This window comes from Chlorocebus sabaeus, chromosome 23 (assembly GCF_047675955.1).
Source record: "Chlorocebus sabaeus isolate Y175 chromosome 23, mChlSab1.0.hap1, whole genome shotgun sequence".
In the NCBI taxonomy this organism is placed as follows: Eukaryota; Metazoa; Chordata; class Mammalia; order Primates; family Cercopithecidae; genus Chlorocebus; species Chlorocebus sabaeus.
In genome coordinates, this window is record NC_132926.1 from 79,813,418 (window position 1) to 79,826,134 (window position 12,717).

A 12,717-nucleotide genomic window follows, 5' to 3' on the forward strand; every position below is an offset into this window, starting at 1 on the left:
TGTGGACTCCTTCTCAAGATTTGAATCTCTCTGACTTCCCCTGTGTCTCATCTTTTCTGCTCTCTTTTGCTGCTGCTTTATGACTCTAGCTGAATAAAATGATCTGCTTTTAAGAGCTCAAGTAATTAGATTGGGCCAACCTGGACAACTCGTGATACACTCTCTGCTTTAAGATTCACCATCTTAATTACATTTACAAAGTCTCTTGACCACAATATCCAGTTAAGAGCTTCTTTGAATAGCCCAGGGTATGGAATGTTGGGGAAGAAGCATCTTTAGAATTCTATCTAATACACCTTATAAGTGTACAAATTAGTTTCAGTATTTCTGCACATACACTGTAAAAACCTGAGCTACTGGAATGATGGAATGAGAGGTTCATCAAATCCTCTCCTAAAATGCAGCAATACAACAAAACGGTACAAAATTGTCAAAAACAACCACTTAAGGTCCTGGAAATCAAGCACAGGCATATGACGGACTAGGAAATATTTATTCACCAAAAAAACCTACTAAATCTTTTATAAGAAAAGCGGACCATGCATGGTGGCTCATGTCTGTAATCCCACCAGCTTGGGTGGCCGAGACGGGTAGATCACTTGAGCCCAAGAGTCTGAGACCAGCCTGGGCAACATAGGGAGACCTTGTCTCTACAAATAATATGAAAAATTAGTCGAGGATATTGCCCATGTCTGTGGTCCCAGATACTTGAGAGGCTGAGGTAGAAGGATCACTTGAGTCTGGGTAGTCCAGGCTGCAGAGAGCTGTGATTACCACTGCACTCTAGACTGGATGACAGAGTGAGACCTTGTCTTGAGGGAGAAATAAAAGATAGGAGTCTCTGATGTATTTTAGCCTGGAGATGCTCTTGTTCCTTCACCAGCTTCATCATCGTGGTGGTACTATAAGGGTGCCAGACTGTGAAAACCAGCAGTTTTGCAGGTAGAGGAGCCTGTCTTGGCTTGGAGTGGAATACAGTGAAATTCAAGGTCCATGAGCATTTTCTCAGTCACTGACAATCTCAGTGGCCAGTGTTGCAGCTAGTCTGAGGTTGAGATGCTGGTTAAAACATGCAGTGCTATCAGAGTATCAACAAATTTAACAGGGATCTCTGGACTCACCCAGAGGGGAAAACAAATTCAAAGTTTGCTACAGTATATTTTCTTCAGTGTCTGGATTCCAACAAAAAATTGTGAAGCATCGAAAGCAGAAAATAATCACCCATACTCATCACACTACCCGTCTCGGCCACCCAAGCTGGTGGGATTACAGATATGAGCCACCATGCATGGTCCGCTTTTCTTATACAAGATTTAGTAGGTTTTTTTGGTGAGTAAATATTTCCCAGTCTGTCATATGCCTGTGCTTGATTTCCAGGACCTTAAGTGGTTGTTTTTGACAATTTTGTATAGTATTGTTATATTGCTGCATTTTAGGAGAGGATTTGATGAACCTCTCATTCCATCATTCAGGTTTTTACAGTGTATGTGCAGAAATACTGAAACTAATTTGTACTCAGGGAAAATAATCAATGAAACCTGTCTTGAAAGGGAGCAGATATTAGCCTTAGCATGCCAAGACTTCAATACAATTATTACAAATATGCCCAAATAACTGAAGAAACCATGTTTAAAGAGTTATATGAAATTATGATAAAAATACCTTAAAGAAAATATTAATAAGGAATAATTTTAGAAAAGAAAAGGGAATTTTGGAATTGAAAAGTATAATAACTGTAATGAATGAGAAATTCACTGGGGAAACAGCATCAGATTAGAAATGTCAGATGAAATAATCAGCAAGCTTGAAGATCTCCCAATTATTCTATCTGAGGACTAGAAAATAAAAAGAATAAGTAAAAATAAGAGCCTCAGCAACTATGGGAAACCATCACACATACCAATATACAAGGTAATAGGAATCATAGAGGGAAATAAAGCGACAAAAAATATTTTAAGAAGTAATGGCTAAAAGCTTCCCAATTTGCTGAAAATTTTAAATTACATAGCCAAGAAGATCATCAAAGTCCAATGTAGGGTGAACACAGAGAGATTCATAGCTACACATATCTTATTCAAACTATTGAAAGAGAACATTTTGAAAACAGCAAATGGAAACCCAGTCAACATGCGCAGGAGGAAAACAATGCAACTAATGGCTGACTTCTCTCCAAAAATAATCGAGGCTAGAAGGTAGGGGGGAATGACAGAATCAAAGTATTGAAAGAAAAAAAATCATTATAAAATATATATTTAGCAACTATATGCTTCAAAAGTGAGGGTGAAATGACATTCCTAGATAAACTAAGAATGAAAGAATTTCCTCTTATCAAACCTGCCTTACAAGAAACACTCAAGTAAGTTCTGAAAGAAATAGAATGACGTGCTGAAAAGGCTGAAAAGAAATGACGCTAGATTGTAACTAATTCACATTAACAAATAAAAAGCACTAGAAAAGGTAAGTACATGGGTGAATATGAAAGATTATATATATATTTTTTCTCATATTTATCTTAACTGATTTAAATGATAATTTATCCATATGCACAAATGAAGTTAGACCCCTACCTCATATCTATATGAAACTAAATTCAAAATAGAACATAAGTTTACATGTAAGAGCTAAAGTTTGTAAATATTTCTTCTAAAATATTTAGAAGGAAAAAAAGGTAAATCTTGGTGATCTTGGGTTAGACAATGGTTTCTTAGATATGACACCAAAAGCACAGTGACAAAATTAAAAATGGAAACATTTGACTTAACATTAAACACTTTATACTGTAAACAATTTCATAAAAAATAAAAAGGTAACCCAAAAATGGGAGAAAATATTTTCAAATAATATATCTGATAAGGGACTCATTTGCATCCAGAATATATAAAAAACTGTTACAACTCAACAATAAAACGATAAATGGGCCAATGAATACACGGGCAAAGCATCTGAATAGACATTTATCCAAAGAAGAGACACACATGGCAAATAAGCACATGAAGAGATGGAATAGATTCTGTTTGTCAAAAAGTTTGGAGATACTGGTAATCCAGCAGTAATGAGCACATGTAAGCAGACAGATGTTGCTTTCCAAAAACTATTTTTTATAAAAACAAACAAACAAACAAAAAAACTAGAGCTCTCTGGCGATATGGCTAACGCTTGATTGGAGAAGGGCACAGCAGTGATGGCAATGTTAGTGTCTTTTTTTAAGTCATTGAACTGTGTACTTAAAAATGGTGCATTTTGTGATATGTATTTTTCCCCTAATAACACTGATTTGAACATTTTAGAACATAATATTAGAAACAATGATTTTTAAAAACTAAGCTATTTATAAAACAAACAGCTGTTGATCGGTTCCACCAAGTTGAATGAGAGAGTCCTAGTGATGAAGGTGTAAGAGAGGAGACTGATAAAATATTTGTAGTTGGATGCTTGTTGAATTGCAGTCCAACCAGAATGGAGTATGAACCTCAATATGTTGAGGTGTAAAGGAACTTGGAAATGGGTTACTGTTTTAAGCCTAGGGCCCCCAATGCAAAGAGAGGGAGTCTTACAGGAATAGCTGCATTCCTAACATCTGAGGATGAGAATTTCCCATGCAATAAGATGCCATGAGGCATTACTATACTTAATGGAACTCTGCCTCAGGGGCTCCTTGCTGTGAGGTCCTTCCTACTAAAGTAAGGAACAAAGGAGGATAGTTCTGTAAGAAGTCAGCTCAAGGGAGCGTCAATCTGTCTGGGAATTGATCAGTTCAGAGGTAAACATGGACCTAACATTGCACTTCATAAATGAAGCAGTCTTTGAAGCCATGCCGTAATGGAAGGCATGGAAGTCAGCCAGTGCCAGCCAAGAGAAGATGGCGTAGGCCCTGGTCATGTAAGGATTTTGTCCCTCTTCCTGTATTTCTTTCATCCCTTCCCTGATGCAAAGAGCACAGAAAACAAAATGGGCTAATGAAGAAATACCCTCTCTTCCCTTATTGGTACCTTTTGCACGAGTGAGTTCTAATTTGGGCATATAAGAGAAATGAGTCTTTTCTATTGCCTAAAATAGCCATATGGCTATGAAATTTTAGACTGTTGTCAAGAAAGTGGGGAAGGTAGATCCTACAAAATATACTTGAAGATAGCAATGGGATAAAAATAAGGCCCTTTATAGATTGAATCCTATCAGTCCCACCTCTTTCAGTTACTTTACTATCTTTGTATTCTTGCTTTACTTATACAGAGAAAACAAACATAATTTTAGTACAATTCTCCCTTCCAAACCTATGAAAAAACCTATTCCTTACCTCGTGAAATTTATTAACTAGGGTTTAGTTCGAGGGTTGGCAACAATGGCTACAATTGAAGTCACTCGTGGAATTTTTAAAATTAACAATGTTCAAGCTCCATCCAGAACAAATTAAATTAACTTGTTAAAAATTTCCCAGATGATTCTAAAGTTAAGTTAGGGTTGGAAACTGCTGAATATAAGCTATCGCATTGAAGAAGATGCAGTACGGGAGGGAAGACATGACTCACTCTTTGTTGTCAGTGATTTAATCAAGATTTATTTCTGACTTTAGTCTCAGAGAATAAACATTTAGTTTTGAAAGTAAAAGAGACATGAAAAATAATGGGGTAATTTGAGGTCGAGACATTACTCAGGCTTCATCTGAAAATATGGAAGCATGTGTTCTTTGGGATGGATGAGGTTAATTGGGGAAGAAAGGGTGTCAGAAAATTGGGAAGCAGGGAAGAGAAATTTCTGTTTTTAAATTTTGCCCAGGGTTCTTCCTTTCAGAAATAACCACAACAACAAATGAGAGAATATCGCTTGGTAAATTCCCTCTTTCTCTGCATTCGTGAGCTACTTCAGTAATAGTATGAACACAACACTACTGGATATTTCATGAATAGATCCAGAAGTAATTTGGCAGAGTACAGGCAACATATGGTGATAGTAATATGAGAAATTCTGATAAGGAAAATGGGGCAGATTTGGCATAACTGAGGTACAGGTGCTAAAGACACTCAGACATAAAAAAGGACATCCTAGGACACGCTCTGCAGCTATATTCTTGAAATCTTTCTAATAATATGGAAACAACTGATCCGTCTGGCTGCACAATGACACAATATTTTGATTGGTCTCTGACTGTTGTCAGCAAAGCTTACCCAAGGAAGTGGAACATAAATCACATATCAGGTATGTTCAAATTTTTTCCTTCTTCCCTCTCTTTTCCTTGTCCTATATACATCCTGTTTGTGGCCTAGTAAGATTAAATGAATCTATTATTGGCTTTCCTTTTATATAAGTAAATAACATATTGATAATTACCATATGTCTTTATTTATTGAGACATGGTCTCACTTTGACACCCAATCTGGAGTGCAGTGGCACCCTCATAGTTCACTGCAGACTAGAACTCCTGGGCTCAAGCAATCCACCTGCCTATGCCTCACCAATAGCTAGGACTACAGGTATGCTCCACCACACCCAGCTACCAGGTATCTTTGACAGATGATTTGAAGATCTGAAAATTAATTATAAGCAGCAAAACCATGTTGAATAACATTATCCATGAAAACACTTTCAAAAAAAGCATAGCAGAAATCAGGTAATTCTAATGAAAATGAGGTAGTTATCAGTTATTGCTTATCTACTCGGTATGACAAAATGTACTAGTTGTATCACACATTTTATGCTCATGACACCACTATTGTTTTGCATGTGAAACAACTGAAACCCGGGGAAATTAATTTGTCAAGGCCACAAAGGTAGAATCAGAGGTAGAACCTGAATCCAGGTATCTACGGTTCCAAAGTTCAGGCTTTCTCTTTTCACTAGTATATGCTGAAGTTCACTTTGTAGGTTAAAAGGAACATAACCCGCAACTTTTAGTCATGGATATCATGCAGTATCTCTTTTAATCCTAAAAATCACATTTAATTAAGCAATTGAACAAATTTGAGGCCCTAGACATAAAAATGTGATATTTTCAAGAAAAGAAAATCTTCACTAAGTTTTGGACCTTCAACAAATTTAAAAAAAGAAAAAAGAAAAAAGAAAAAAAATGTGTTAAATGTCCTTTCATAGTCTTTCTGGGATTGCAATTTCTATTTTTACCAGAAGGTGGCGGTGTTGCTTTTTATAATACTAAGACCGTGAGGTGCTTTGTTTGCTGAACTTTTTTCCTGTTCTTGGAGTAAAAACTGCATTTGCATTTGCATTTGTTCATTTTCTTTGTTCCCATACTCCTACTAATTTTGCAATAATTCTTTTCTCATTGCAGATCATTAGAAAGATTTCCAGTTAAAAGAAAAACTAGTAACGATTAAGAATTATTTTGTGGATGCCGCTTTCACTATTTTCAGTTCCTTTCTAGGTTGGAAGTAGAATAGCACATTTCTCATTTCACAAGTTTCACTGCAGATATTGACCAAAAGCAAATTTTTGTACTATTCTGTAGTTTATTTTAAGATACCGAATAGCTATTTATATTGTCATCCATAGTACATTTGGAAAAATATACTAAAAAATAAAAAACTTCAAAATTTTTACAAGATTGTCTTTGATGAGCATGAATTCTGTATATACTAAAAATATTAACATGTTCTACTATTACTACTAACATTTTCTCCCATGAATATCAGTAAAACTGCTTCAAAATAAAATTTAAAAATCAAATCTGAAAAAATTGATATGTTCTTATACTTATTATACAATTTCTATTAAAATATTTCAATCGTGCTTATAAGTCTCAAACCATTTTTGGCTAGCCATGGGATGAATTATGTAATGTGACTTTCTTACAAAATGCCTCTCCCAAAGTTTTCTTTTTAAGTCAATTCAGGCTTTATTTAATATGGGATGTTGTAACTAGAGTTACTCTCTTCAAAAACTTAAAATCTAATTGGGGAAATAAAGCATAAATATGTGAAAAGTTTAAAAGTAAAGCAATACAAGATATAAACAAAAAGTCAAAGACAATAAAGTCATCTTCCAGAAACATTTATTGACCCTTTACTTAATGCAAAGAACTATTGTGAGCTCCAAAAATGAGAAAAGGGAGATAGATAAAGAGAGGTACTCTGTCAATATTTATTCTCAGAGGCCCATGGATTTCTGTAAATACAGGCATACCTCAGAGATACTGTGGGTCTGGTTCCAGATCACTGCAACAAAGCAAATACTGTGATAAAGCAAGGCACACAAGTGTTTTTGGTTTCCCAGTGCCTATAAAAGTTAATGTTTACACTACACCGTAGTCTACTAAAAGTGCAGTATTATTTCTAAAAGTTGGTAAACTTAATTAAAAATAGTTTATTGTTAAAATAATAGTAAGAACCATCTGAGCCCTCAGCAAGTTGCAGTCTTTTTGATAAGTTCTTGCCTCAGTGTTGATGGCTGCTGAATAATTAAGGTGGTGGTTAGTTGCTAAAGGCGGGGGTTGCTGTGATACTTTCATAAAACAAGACAACAATCAAGTTTGCTACATTGATTGACTGTTTCAGGAAATATTTCTCTGCAGCATGTGATGCTGTTTGATAAGCATTTCACACATGGTAGGACTACTTTCAAAATTAAAGTCAATCCTCTGACTCCCTGCTGCTGCTATTTTACCAACTACATTTATGAAATATTCTAAATCCTTTGCTATCATCTCAACAAGTGTTGAAGGTATCTTCACTAGGAGTAGATCCATCTCAAGAAATCACTTTCTTTGCTTGTCCATAAGAAGCAACTCCTATTCCTTCAAGTTTAATCATGAGATTATAGAAATTCAGTCACATCTTCAGGTTCCATTTCTAATTCTAATTCTTTTCCTCTTTCTACCACATCTGTAGTTGCTTCCTTCACTGAAATCTTGAAGCTTTCAACATCATTCATGGGGGTGACTCCATTAGAGCCCTTGGGTAACTTGGTGCATTGTCAATGAGCAGTAATATTTTGAAAGGAAATTTTATTTATTTATTTATTTATTTTTTCTGAACAGTAGGTTTCAACAATGGACTTAAAATATTCAGTAAACCAAGAACTTTTTCTGTTTATGTGTTGTCATCCAGGCTTTGTTGTGCCATTTGTAGAGCACAAGCAGAGTAGATTTAGCATAATTCTTTAGGAACCTAAGATGTTCAGAAAGGTAAATGAGCATAGGCTTCAATTTAAAGATGCCGGCTATCTCTAAGAAGAGGGTCAGCCTTCCCTTTGAAATTTTGAAGCTAGGCATTGACTACTTTATAGCTAGCACAGTCTTAGATGACATCTTTTTCAATAGAAGGCTGTTTTGTCTACATTGAAAATCTGTTGTTTATCTTAATGTAATAAAAACCAGCTATGACAAACCTACAGCCAACATTACCTTGAATAGGGAAAAGTTGAAAGCATTCCTCCTGAGAACTGGAACAAGATGAGGATGCCCACTCTCACCACTTCTATTCAATATGGTACTGGAAATCCCAGCCAGAGCAATCAGACAAGAGAAAGAAATAAAGGGTACAAAAATTGGTAAAGAGGAGGTCAAACTGTTACTGTTTGCTGATGATAGAATTGTATACATAGAAAATCCTAAAGACTCCTCCATAAAGCTCCTGGAACTGATAAATTAATTCAGCAAAGTTTCAGGATACAAAATAAATGTTCACAAATCCGTAGCTCAGCTATATATCAACAGCAATCAAGCTAAGAATCAAATCAAGAACTCAACTCCTTTTACAATGGCTGCAAAAAAACTCCAAAATACTTAGGAGTGTAACTAACAAAGGAGGTGAAAGACCTCTCCAAGGAAAACTACAAAACATTGCTGAAAGAAGTCACAGATGCTACTAACAAATGGAGACACATCCTATGCTCATGGATGGGTAGAATCAATATTGTGAAAATGACCACACTGCCAAAAGCAATCTACAAATCCAAAGCAATTTCCATTAAAATACCACCATTATTCTTCACATAACTAGAAAACACAATCTTAAAATTCATATGGAACCAAAAAAGATCCTGCATAGACAAAGCAAGACTAAGCAAAAATAACAAATCTGGAGGCATCCCATTACCTGACTTCAAATTATACTATAAGGCCATAGTCACCAAAACTACATGGTACTGTTATAAAAATAGACACATAGACCAATGAAACAGAATAGAGAACCCATAAAGTCAAATAACAGTCAACTGATCTTCAACAAAGCAAACAGGAACATAAAGTGGGGAAAGGACAAGCTATTCAACAAATGGTGTTGAGATAATTGGCAAGCCAGATGTAGAAGACTGAACTGGATCCTCATCTCTCTAAAAAAAATCAACTCAAATGGATCAGGGACTTACATCGAAGACCTGAAACTATAAAAATTCTAGAAGATAACATTGGAAAAACCCTTCCAGACATTGACTTAGGCAAAGACCTTATGACCAAGAACCCAAAATCAAAATGCAACAATAACAAAGATAAATAAATAGGATTTAAGTAAACTAAAAATCTTCTGCACACCAAAAGAAACAATCAGCAGAGTAAACAGACAACCCACAGAGTGGGAAAAATTTTTGCGATCTATACCTTTGACAAATGAATAATATCCAGAATCTGCAAAGAACTCAAACAAATCAGCAAGATAAACAATTCCATTAAAAAATGGGCTAAAGACATGAACAGACAATTCTCAAAAGAAGATATAGAAAAGGCCAATAAGCATATGAAAAAAATGCTCGACATCATTCATAATCAGGGAAATGCAAATAACATTCACCTTACTCTGGCGAGAGTGGCCATAATCAAAAAATAAAAAATAATAGATGATGGCATAGATATGGTGAAAAGGGATCATTTTTACACGGCTGGTGGGAAGGTAAACTAGTACAACCACTATGGAAAACAGTGTAGATATTTCTTAAAGAACTAAAATTAGAACTACTGCTTGATCCGGCGATCCCATTTCTGGATATCTACCCGGAAGAAAAAAAGTCATTATACAAAAAAGATAGTTGTAGATACATGTTTATAGCAGCACAGTTCTCAGTTGCAAAATCAAGAAACCAGCCCAAATGCCCATAAATCAATGAGTGGTTAAGGAAATTGTGGTATATACATACCATGGAATATACTTAGCCATAACGAGGAATAAAATAATGGCATTTGCAGCAACGTGAATGGAATTGGAGACCATTGTTCTAACTGAAGTAACTCAGGAATGGAAAAACCAAACATTATATGTTCTTACTCATAAGTGGGAGCTAAGCCATAAGAACGCAAAGGCATAAGAATGATACAACGGACTTTGCAGACCTGGGGGAAAGAGTAGGAGAGGGGTGAGGGATAAAAGACTACACATTGGGTACAGTGTAGTTTGTTCGGGTGATGGATGTACAAAATCGCCAAAATCACCACTAAGGAAGTTATTCATGTAACCAAACACCATCTGATTCCAAAAAACCTATTGGAATAAAAAGTGAATTATTAGATGTTAAACAAAGAAAAAGAAAATCTGTTGTTTAGTTTAGCCACCTTCATCAATGATCTTAGCTAAATGTGAGTAGCTTGCTGCAGCTTCTACACACTTGCTGCTTCATATTGCATTTTTATGTAGGAAGATGGCTTATTTCTTTAAACCTCATTAAACAATATCTGTTACCTTCAAACATTTCTTCTGTAGTTTCCTCACGTCTCTTAACCTTCACAGAATTAAAGAGGGTTTGAGCCTTGCCCTGGATTAGGGTTTGGCTTAAGGGACTGTTGTGGCTAGTTTGATCTTCTATCTAGAACACTCAAACTTTCTCCATATCATTAATAAGTCTGTTTTGCTTTCTTATCATTTGTGTGTTCACTGGAGTAGCACTTTTAATTTCTTTCAAAAGTTATTTCTTTTTGCACTGATTACTTGGCTGTTAGGTGCAGGAGGCTTAGCTTTTAGCTTATCTCACTTGTTGACATGCATTTTTCATTAAGCTCAAACATTTCTAGCTCTTGACTTAAAGTGAGAGATGTGTGACTTCTTTTCACCTAAACACATAGAGGCCATTGTAGGGTTATTAATTGGCCTATTTTCAATATTGTTGTGTCTCAGAGAATAGAGAGACCTAAGGAGAGGGAGAGAGATGGGGGAACGCCCTGTCATGGAGCAGTCAGAACACACACAGTATTTGTTTATTGTTAGCCATCTTAAAGTTGTATGGTTCATGGCACATCAAAACAATTTTAATAGTCATGTCAAAGAGCACTGACTACAGATCACCAGAACAGATAATAATTAAGAATTTTGAAATATTGTGAGAATTACCAAAATGTGACACAGAGACACAAAGGGAACCTATGCTGTTGGAAAAATGGCACTGACAGAGGTGTGCAACACAGATTTGTCACAAACCTTCAATCTGTAAAAACTGCAAAACTTGCAAAGCATGATAAAGTGAAGCACAGTAAAAAAGATATGTCTGTAGACATGGAATTAATCAATTTTATTAAAACAATTCAATTTTTCACAAGGTACTTTATTGAGGAGGTGTTTAGAGAGTCAAGTTTAACACCAGTTTTATAGAGATATACTCCACCCCTGCCACCAGTGCTTACATACAGTCAATAAAGCAGCGAAGACATACAATATAGCGTGTTCAAATTGTCACCACAACACACAATGAAAGTGACTCACCAACTCTGAGATTGTTAGGCAGGACAATGACAGCTGTGTTAGTGATTTAGAAAGTGATGAATTGACATAATGTTACAAAACAATGCCTGATCACAAATGACTTGCACAGCTCTATGCTGAAAATGGTTTAGTTAGAGCTATCTCCATAATGGAGGAGACATCCAGAAACTTCTATCGTGCTTTGCATCCTAATATTATTTGCCATGGATGGTATTACTTCTTACTTCAGAGAGAAAAGACAGACTATTAAATAGGATCATTCTCATCTTTCATTTACACCACTTTACCTCCCATTTACAAATTAACATATATCTATTATTTCATCTCATCTCAATGGCAAAGAGGTCCCTTCTTTTTCAGGGTCACCTACTAACCTAGTCCTTTCATTCTATTATGAATCTTCCGATCATCTTCTTTGGGGCCTTGCTCAATTAATTTCTCTCTACTCTCTAGAGTATACTAATTGCTTCTCTCTTTCATCTTTTTCCCATCTGAAGACCAAGTTCTCTCTTCTGTAGAATATTCTCCCCCTCCCCTCATGCTTATCAAATGCCCAATTCCAAGCCTAGTCTGTCTTCTCATATCTTTGCTCATAGCAGACATTTCTTTTGGGGTAAATCATAAGCATCATAAACTCAATTTGTCAGCAACTGAACTCAACATCTAACTTCCCTTCCCACGAGTCTACCTTTCTTGCTTTCTTCTTTTTGAGTAATGGCAGTACCTTACCTGTTGCCTTTGCATTCTAAACCCATCAGCAGTCCCTATGTCAACAGTGAACTATAAACTAGCATCAAATATTGCATGTAGTGACTATAATTTCACAGAAAGGATAATGTACAAACATCATTTAAAATTTCTTCATTGAATAGATATTGAATTACACCATGTAAAAGCAGAATAATGGAATGCCATATGTAGATATAGACTAAACATTTTCCTATATTACCTATATATATTCTCAAGAAATAATTAGAGAAAAATCAAGAGTGACAAAATATTTAATTTAATTTCTTGGCTTAATTTTTATTTTCAAGCATTATTTCTCTCATGAATATACATGACAATTTAATAATCTTCAATATGA